This window comes from Cupressus sempervirens, chromosome 3, assembly GCF_028749045.1.
Source record: "Cupressus sempervirens isolate cs-2001-9-10 chromosome 3, ASM2874904v1, whole genome shotgun sequence".
Classification (NCBI taxonomy): Eukaryota; Viridiplantae; Streptophyta; class Pinopsida; order Cupressales; family Cupressaceae; genus Cupressus; species Cupressus sempervirens.
In genome coordinates, this window is record NC_143120.1 from 42,300,944 (window position 1) to 42,311,502 (window position 10,559).

The following is a 10,559-nucleotide window of genomic DNA, read 5'->3' on the forward strand; positions in this document are numbered from 1 at the left end:
CTACTTGTTAGGATAAAATAGTGGTTGATCTCTGATCTGCAACTTGGTTTGTTGAATGAGATTCCTTTGTGTGTAATGATCAACTTACTGTGATAGATAAATCTTTGTTGCTCCTCATACTGCCATAACCTTGTATTTCGCACTTTTGCTCTTCTTTGCTTGATATCTTACTTCTTATCTATGCTTTTGGATGTGACCCAATATATTACATATATACCAATCTAATTTACAAATCAACAAAGTTGGCTACAATACAAGTTTACACAAAATACACAAAGTTGGCCCAAACTGTAGGAACTCGGGTGCTAAAGACTAGCTCGGTGAGGTCTTGATACTCGACATCCATAATCAATGCTCGACATCGTCATGCATTCAGTAGATGTAGAAGTTCATTCCATACTAATCACTTCCAAGTAGTCTTAAACTTAGTCTGCACTAGTGACTCAGTGAATACTATGAAACTCGACATATAAATTGAATCACTTGATTCATACTACATAGCTCAGTAAATGCTATCACTACGAGCTCCGTATAAACTAAATCACTTGGTTAACACTGAGGGGCTTTGTCAACACTAGATTCACATCATTGTAACTATAAACTCGGTAAGCCTCTGTTGATTAGCCTTCTTCTGAAGAAGTTCTCCAAATATATGGATTTGATCAGGGTTAAGATTGGAGATGTCCCAATTCGGAATAACAATCTCCTCATCAAGATTAATTTCTTCTTCTTTCTCTTTGCCTTTATTCAAAAAATTTGTACTTGGTTAGGGCTTGATCTCAACTGTCCTTGCACTTATTATTTGAATGCCAGGAATGGAAACAATGGTACAGATAGTAGGACTAGCTGAAAAAGTAGATATCACACTTATTGTTGAAATACCAATTGTTGGAATACCTAGTGTAATGAAAACTGATGTAGAGGGAAGTGCTGACTGCTCAGTAGATGAAGTGCTTGCCACTTCTATTAATGAAGTACTAAGCTGAATAGGTGCACAAATTTGTTGAGTGTTTGTACTTACAGTGTTTGACACAATCAATCCTGTAGTTGCTTTCTCTGGGCTTGATGTTTTCAATGGCTCACTCAGAGAATCAGGAAATGAGGTTGTGACTGCTGCTGCAATTTTCTTGGGATCGCTCTCCTCTATGTTCTAAATATCAAGAAAATCTTCCTCGGTAGTTTCTTTTCCCCGTTCCTCTTCCTCATCACCTACATTGTCATAATGTGTCACTTCTTCATTACCAATTTACTCATCTTTTTCATGTTCATCATCATCTTCATCCTTGTCACTGACATGAACCACAAAATCACTTTTCTTGTGAAGATTGAAAATGTTCTTCCATGTGTTGGTGGCATTCCTTACCACATGTTCAATGTCATTTATCAATATAAGACAAGTGTTGAATCTCAAAGTAAGATATTTTTCATTCTTCTTCAATGATTCTTTTACTTCCTTATCATTCAAACTTGGCATGAGTTGCCTTAGGATCTTCTCATATATGTCCTTAGCAGTTTTCATAGCATTCTCCCATCTTGGCTTGATCTTCTGCATTAGATCACTTAGAATATGCTGAACAAGCTGGTCTGGGGAATATTTCCACTTGCCCATTTTAGACATTATCATGTCTTCTATTTGCTTTTGCTCCTCTCCAGTCCTAGTCTCATACTTAAGTGATTTAAGGTTTGTTATGCTGACTGCTGAGTCCATTTTCTTGAACCTTTCCTAAAAGGTGTGTGGAGGTCTTTTAAAGATCCCATCTCTTCCTTCTTTATCAAGTTTCTTCCTAGAAGTCCTCCTCATGAATACACCATTAGATGGTTTGGCAGGCTTGGTTATTATACCCTTCCCTTTTTTCTTTACTGACTCTTCTTGCTCTGATTTCTCTTCACCTTCTGCTTCATCGTCCTTAATGTCATCTCCTTTTCCTTTAGTCAATAGAAGAGTGGAGTTGTTTTTTAATTTTGTAATTCTCTTCTTCCCTTTGTTGACTGCCTGAGGGAATTTTATTTCAAGTTCTATTCTAGCCTTTGCTTCATCATAGGTGCCAAAGTATGCAACTTTAGAGCCAACAGACACGTTAATCAATGCTTCAATGATGTCCTTGGTTTCATCAATGTTAACCTCATAACCTAGAGGCTTAACCCATACAATTCTTGGTCTAACTGCCTGAATATGTACTTTACCACTATCAACCATGAAATAAACATCATCTTTGTAATCATCAACAAGTTTTTTGGGTATCTTGAATCTGTAATTGATCTTGTCCTTAAATTTATCAAATTAATTATCTTTAATACTCATATAGTTTTCACCCATTTCAGCTATACATTCATTAATTTGATAAAGAATAGGTACATCCTTCTTCCATACAATTGTACCTTTGTATGGGAAGAACTTTTTCACATAGAAAAATAAACAAGTTAAAAGTTAACTGAACTTACAAGGATTATTCTTTGAAGCTCTTATACACTCCATATTCTTGTTGAATTGGTTTAGCATCAACTTGGCAAGGTCAAGTGATATGTTATTCTTGACCACTTTGTAGGCGAGATCCACTAATTCGCATAATACACTATTGAATCTACTCAAGCAATATATTTTGTGTGCAATGACATGTATCCGAAACTTTAGTTCTAGATCTGTAACACAGTTGATCTTCATTCCCCTTCCATCCCACTCAGCAAGGGTTTTCTTTTCAAGCTTGACCTGACTTAGCGTTTTGGTCATTTTAGTTTTTGACAACATATGAAGACCAATGATCCTATGGATCATCTTCATGGTTATCAAAATAGGTTCTTCTAACCATAATTGACCATTATGGACGATTGAGAATGAATCTTATCCATTTGATCTGAATATCTTGTGGCATATACAGGATGTGAGTTAAACCCTTTGCTTCAAGGTGTTGATGTTCAAGTTTTAACACACCATTCACACACAACTTCTCTAGGGTTTCATCCATTTCCAATGTTTCAATATCTTGAATAACATAATAGAAATGCAAAAAAATATTATTAATCAACAACACCTTTGGTGGTATTTTCGATTGACCTCCGCTCAGATCTAGGGTTTCCACGATGGTAGGACTCAACTTAAAGTCTGGTGCCTTCCATTCTATGCCTCAAATTAACTTAGCAGATCCTTTCTTTTATTTGCTACTGATGAATGTGATTTCACTTGATAGGGATTTCAAAGACATGAAAATCTCCAACAATGATTTGTTCAGATTTCTCGGATGCTTAGAAATTGCTTTGCACAAATAGCTCTAAAAAGTCATGGTGAGAAATGAATTTGATTTGATCCTTTTATCAAATTTTTCCTTTTGATCGCCATAAATGCTTGGTACGGTTGTTCACTCAAATGACATATTGGCCTCCACTTTTCTTGTATTGAATGCTTGGTAGAGCCATCCATGACTCAATTTCCATACAAAACTTAGTTACTTTCGACCTTACTCAGTAGGGTCTTTCGACCCAACTTTGCTCAGTAATGATTGACATCCTTGAATGCTTGATGATCCCTTTGCATCTTGAATGCTGATATGGATTTTTCATTTTGTTAACTGGAACTAATGTTAGATATATTCTTCAAAATCCTAGTTCCAGTTCTCCTTGAGAGATCAAGTGGAAATACTTGTCACCCAATTCTCGAGTGACATGTTCATTATTTCTTAGACTTGCATTCTTAGAAGATTTTGGAATCTAGTGTTGTCTCATCTACTTTCTAATGTTGTCATCTTTTGCCTTTGTTTCATCTTCAATTCCTTCAGTATTCATACAGTTCTCGGCAAGATGACCAAGTTCTATATAGATAAATATCTTTTGGTGGTGTCTCTTGTCCTAATGTGATGTTTTACACAATTCATTCCAATGTGTCCAAATTCTCCACAGTAATGACATCTACAACAAGTGTTATAATTGCAACCAAATATAGCTTTTATAATCTATTTTGCTAGGTTCAATATCTTAGTGTTTCCCTCTAAGGATTTGTGCCCATGCTTCTTGCATTTGTGACATTTTCCTTCAAATTTAGGTTTCTCTTTGCATTCATTAGCTCTATGACCATGTTGATTGCAATTGTAACATTTTTCATTGAATTTAGCATTCCCATTGCTCCAACATTTGTTTGATGTATGTCCAATCATACCACAGTGACTGCAAGTAGGTCTTTGATTCTTTTGAGCTCCTTGCTTGGACGATTGACCTTTTTCTGTATATCCAATTCTTGCTTTTCCTTTTTGTCTGTAATGACTTTGCTCATTCAATTGATTCATGTCTTCTTGAGATTTGATCATCCTTTCATTGGTTTCCTTTTTAGTGTTTAGCTCATTTCACAACCTTTAATTTTCTAATCTTAGATTCATGATTCTTCATTTGCATTGGTGAGTTGATTAATGAAGTCTACTTGCTAAAGGGATAGGTGTTGAATTTCATTGTTATTTCCTTCTATTTCTTCTTTTATCTTGTTTTTATCTTCCATGAATTAACATGATCTTACTGACTGAATTTCTTGCTCTCTTCTTAGTTTTCTTACTTCTTCTCAAGGATTGAGAAAGTTGCTCCTTCACTTACTTGCGTTGTCCAATAGCCAATTCCAAATCTAGCTTCTCATTATCAATAGCCTTGTCAAGTCTAAATACCTCCATAGCCTCTAATCTTTGCTCAAGTTGTTACTAAGAACCATAAAGCTCTGATACCAATTGTTGGAAATATATATGATAGGCTAAGTTATTGAGAGGGGAGGGGTGAATCAATAACTAAGAAAACTTAATCCTTATTTACCAATTAATCCTTCATGTGTGTTCTGATCTAATTGTATGCATGAATAACTAAAAACATCAAAACATTCATAACACTTTGAAACACAATTTGGTGACCCACAAACCTTGCAAATAGAAAGTAAAATTGGGATGGGGATGATATCCAAAAGCTTTAGTACTGCAATATAAAGTTGGCCTGTTAAGGCTTACAATGATCACTTTTGATGATCTGCCCTATTAGGAGCAATAAGGACTGCTAGGTCCACCTTGCAAAAGAATTTACAAACATACAAAAAAGTATGCACTTGGTAAAGAGATTTACAAAAGATTGTTAAGTCTACCTTGTGAAAGAATTTAACTGATCCACCTGTTAGTATGAAATAGTAGCTGATCTCTAATCTACAACTTGGTTTGTTGAATGAGATTCCTTTGTGTGTAATGATCAGCTTGCTATGATAGATAATTCTTTGCTGCTTCTTATACTGTTGTAGTCTTGTATTTCACACTTTTTCTCTTCTCTACTTGATATCTTACTTCTTATCTATGTTTTTGAATGTAAGACAATACATTATATTTATACCAAATCCAATTTACAAATAAAAAAAGTTTGCTGAATACACAAGTCGACACAAATTCAAGGAACTTGAGTCCTGAAGACTAGCTCAGTGAGGTTCTGATACTCGGCATCCATAGTCAATGTTTGACATCATCATGCATTCGGTAGATGTAAAAGCTTGGACTATACTAATCACTTCCAAGTGGTCTTAAACTTGGTCTACACTAGTGACTCGGTGAATACTGTAGAACTTGACATATAAACTGAATCACTTGATTCATGCTACATAGCTTAGTAAATTCTATCACTACAAGCTCAATATAAATCAAATATCTTGGTTAACACTGAGTAGGTCAGTCAACACTAGATTCACATCACTATAACTGCAAACTCGATAAGTACTGCACAACTCGATTTGCATTGAGGAACTTGATAAACTTTATGAAGATCGGTTTACATTGCTAATCACCATTATGATACAAACTTCTCAGCGCAAACTGAATACTATCCCTTGGATTCGGTAGTAATTTTAGAACTTGGTAGAGACTAAAATGCTTGCTTAACTCTATTAATTGTCCAATACGCTTGGTAGATACTTACAATCCGAATAAGTCTGTGTCACTAATAACAAACATGATTGTAAAGTCAACAAAAGGATCACAACTTACATTATAAGAGAAATCAAGTATGATGGATTTCACTTATACCAAGTCTCTAATCAAGACTTGTGTGTACTAAGACAACCTTAGGTGTGATACTGCCTTAGTTCCACTATGGTTGTTAAACTACATCTACATTTCTAAATCTAACTTGTCTACCTAAGAATCTTATCCACACAAAGGAATGGTGCCATCCATGCTACGTAACATGTAAATCATGTTGGTAATGACACAACATCCCTCACTGGATTTATGACATGGTTTAATCTCCTTTATTCTATAAGTCTAGTGGTTGTATCAAACATTGACATGTCGATCTTTTGGTGCAATGGAACCTAGTGGATAACAAGAGGTATTAGAGCTTGGTCACATGTTTGAATCTTTGTAGGTCATAATGAGTAATGTTTGGAGGGGGGTTGTTGGCAATGGGTCAGTGTCCCTTGTTGGATCTGCAATGTGGTTTAACAACCTCTTGTGCCTTCTATAAGTCTAGGTAAGCAGTGACAGGTTGATCTTTTAGTGCAATGAAAACCGTAGTGGTTAACAATTCACACCTCCTTGATGCAGTAGCATCTTGGGTTACAATGCTACCTCGCTCGATAGATACGTGCTTGGTTATCTTTATGAACCTACTTGGTGACTTCATTTTTGTTTGTCTTGGTGGATGTGTTTCTATCTTCGTTCATTGAATGGCTTAGGTTCCTTGTGTGCTGAGTTGTTTCTGTTATGTGTTCATCAAGTGCCTTGGTGATTCTCTATATCTATTGTTTGATGATTTCTTGTTTTTCTTTCATCAAGTTTTCTTTCTGGTTCTCGTTTAACAGTTGTCTTTTGTATTTAATTCAGATGAATATTGGTCAAGATTTAATATATTGGATTTGACCATTATGGTGCATGTATACCATTGTGTGGTCGACCTTTCCCAATATGATGATCGAGAAACTTCTGTAAGCCATTTTGGCAAGTATAAATAGAGGATCTTAGTCTAGGTTTAGAGAGAGAGGAGAGAAGTAGAGAGAGAAGAGAATAACAGAAGGAGATTGTAGATCTCGCACGCTAGAGGATTTTTTTTTAGTTTGTTTAGATCTTTGTTTTGGTTGTAACTCGAAAGGCCTCATAGCTAAGCATGTATGATGAAATTTGATGAATAAATGAAAGATTCCTGGTTGTCTCTCTTATTGGTGTTGTCCCTTGTGAATTGTTTCTATTGTGTAACTCAATGATGGTTGGTTGATTATTAGGTGAGTCTCTGGCCCTACCTTTCAACCTTACTCCTTGTGACAAATGATGTTAAAGCAAGGTTACATCCTTGTGGAGATTGGTTCATGTAGAACTTAAGTGGATTTGGTTATAGGGTGGCAGATCTAAGATTTGACCTATAAATTGTTGAGGGTTACAATATTGTAGGAACTTATTATCAAAATAGTTCGTGCTAGAGGAAATGTTGATAATACTATTACATACATGTGGAGAAAAAATGTAACTAAACTTAATGATGTTGAGACAAACCAAAGGAGAGAAGTACACCTTGATGATGTTAGTGGTGATGAAGGATCCCCAAACCCTTACCTTGAACTTGAGGTGGAATCTGATGAGGAGAGATTGTTAAGATTTTTATCTAGGGCACATTATAAACCTATTGTTGAGATGATGGGAGGTTGGACACTAACACTTTGTTGGAATAAATATTTGAGGTCACCCTTGATAACAGAAAGGTAAAATAGTAGTCACCAAGTTGAAGGACCATGCTTTAGTTTGGTGGGAACATTTTCAAAATTATAGATAGAGGAAAGGGAAAGAGAAGATTAGGACGTGGGTGAAGATGGTGAACAAATTAAAGAAGTTCCTCCCTGCTGATTATTGTTGTCACAAAAGCTTGCACCCTTGTCCAAAGTTTTTACCTAAGGACAACCTTGTGAAACATAGAAACAACTTCCAAGTTGTGGGACTTGAACTATGAGGTTGAGTCTCTAGAGAAGGTCAGCTTCCTTTATTATAAGGATGCACTTAAACTAAACTTTAAGAGAAAAGGAAAAAGGAATATATGAAAGTAACTGCCTAATCTATTTTAAGGAGGTCATGCACCAAAATAGGGTGTTCAATCCTACCTCTTCCCATATATGCATAGTTAACTAATTATACCCTCAAAGGATACAAATTCAGACCTTGCTTAATTTAACAACCACATGTAGGTCAGAAAACAAAAGAATGGTATAGGAAGAAACTTCACTCAATATCATTCAAATGCCAAAATTGATACAATCATGCAAATTGCAGAAGATAGACACAAACATTAACTAGATGCAAAGAAATCTTGCACAAGACAAAAACATTAACCAGATGCGAAGAAATCTTGCACAATCTTGGGATTTAATGGTCTATGCTTTTTCCAAACAAGCTTGACAATATCAACTAGAACTATTGTATGTTGAAACAAACTCAGGTCAAAACCCTTTAAATCATCATATGCCCAAGCAAACACATCATTTAATTCTTGACATAGATAAACAAAATTTTCTTGCTTAGTTTCAGAACATACCTTCCCCATGTTTAGTGTCCTTTCATCAACAAGTACAACTAGCATATTATTGTCTTTGTTTGCAGCAAGATTCATGCCTATATCCATTGCTTGGTCATCAAGATTGAAGATGCTCTCTAATGTAATAAGGCCCTTAGTCAACTCATTGGAGCTAAGGTTGATGATTTTGATCACCACATTGGTCATTAAATCTTGACTAATTTTATATCTAAGAACTTTGCTTCATTCTACAAAAATCTTACAATTTGTGCATTAGATTCAAAGACTTTCCAATCGATATTATTATCAGGGATAATAGGTATAACCATTACTTTAATCTTTTGCTTCTTCTCATCTTCAAGGCTCCTTGGCACATCATAAGATGCACCCACTACTGCAAGTTTTTCAACATGTCTATTTCCTTTCCTAGGAATGCTTTGAATATTAAAGGTATTGAAAATTTCATGCAAATCTCATACTCTATGTTTATAAGACTTGAGCAAACCATTCTTTGTGATATATGTACACAATATATTTGCGTATTCATGAGACTTTAATGTATAATGAAAATAAAATAACAACAAACTAGACCAAACCCAAGAAATCATTATCAAAATGTAAACTCTATGAACGTCTCATGTTTCCCTAACTACAACTGCTAAGAAAGCTCCCAAACTAGCATCTCAATGACAGTTCTAGAATGGGAGTATGCTTCAAATACAAATCTACAAGAATATATGCAAGATTTATAAGTAAATGCATATTATATGGTGTAACAACTCTAGAATGCTATCAAAATGGATATGCAATGAGATGAACAAGTGCTAAAATTATACTAAATAACATGAAAACAATGGTAAAAATGCTATGAACTTTTTATAATGACAATGCTACAATGATAATTCAAAATGTGTCTATAGTGCAGATGCCTAAAACTTGGGTCCTTTAGCTCTTGAATTTCCCTCCTATTTATAGGATTTCAGAAGGGGTTGGGGTAAGAATAGGGATTTTACCTTTGACTGGTGGATGGAGGTGAAATTGAAAATATCTCATAAGGGACCAGGAGGAAGAGTACAATAGACTTGGTTTTGAGGATAAATGAGAATTTTTCCAATTCTTTTAAACGTAAAAGGGGGATTTTCACTTTTGTGAGGATAAACGACTTAATTGATTTAATAAATGTTCTATTTATTTTGAAAATTTGTATTTTTCTTTCTCCCTTTTTGAATTTCATTTCATGATTTTGAATTCTTTTTCTGCTTTTTTAAAAGTTGATTTAGGTCTTGTTGATTTAATAGATGATTAATGATGTAATGTGATCCTTGATTTGAAAGTCTATTGTGTTCCTCTGATTTCCTCCTTAATTTGTGTTGATTGATAAAAATTATGTAGTTTAGGTCTTTGCCAATTTTTGGGTGTCTACAAATGCCCCTCTTTGAGCTAGTATGTGAAGCATATTAGTTCAAAGATTATCTTGATTCTCTGATTTTAGGTCAAATTTTGATGATTGAGTATCCATTCAATGATATTTTGATATTTCATGGTTGTCTTGATGTCTGATTGTCATTGATTTTTTTGATTGATATTGCGATGTTTTTTCTTAGATACCTTGGTTTTGTTTTATTTGATGTTTGAAATGTTGGTTGGGGTAGAACATTTTTTTATCTTTTTAGAAATTGATTTTTCAAAAAAAATTGATGCCCTAGTTTGATATGGATATACTGTCCCCTCAGAAATAAAATTGGAAACAAATGAAAGTGCAAAAATTAAGGAGGTTCCAATTTTATTTCTGAAATATTTGATGAGAACAAATGATGGTACAATGGGGTAGAATCAATCAAATGATAGGAGACAAATAGAAAACCATGGCCCCCTCAAGATGTAAAGTAGGGAAAATGAACATGTCCATCTCAGGATACAGAGTAGGACAAATGATTGGTTCAACAATGTGTTTCAACAAAGTGATGTGTAAAATCAATTAGGTGGTGTTGGATAGATAGAAAACAATGCCCCTCTGAGGATTCAGAATAGGGAAAACTAAAATGTCCATCTTAGGATACAAAGTA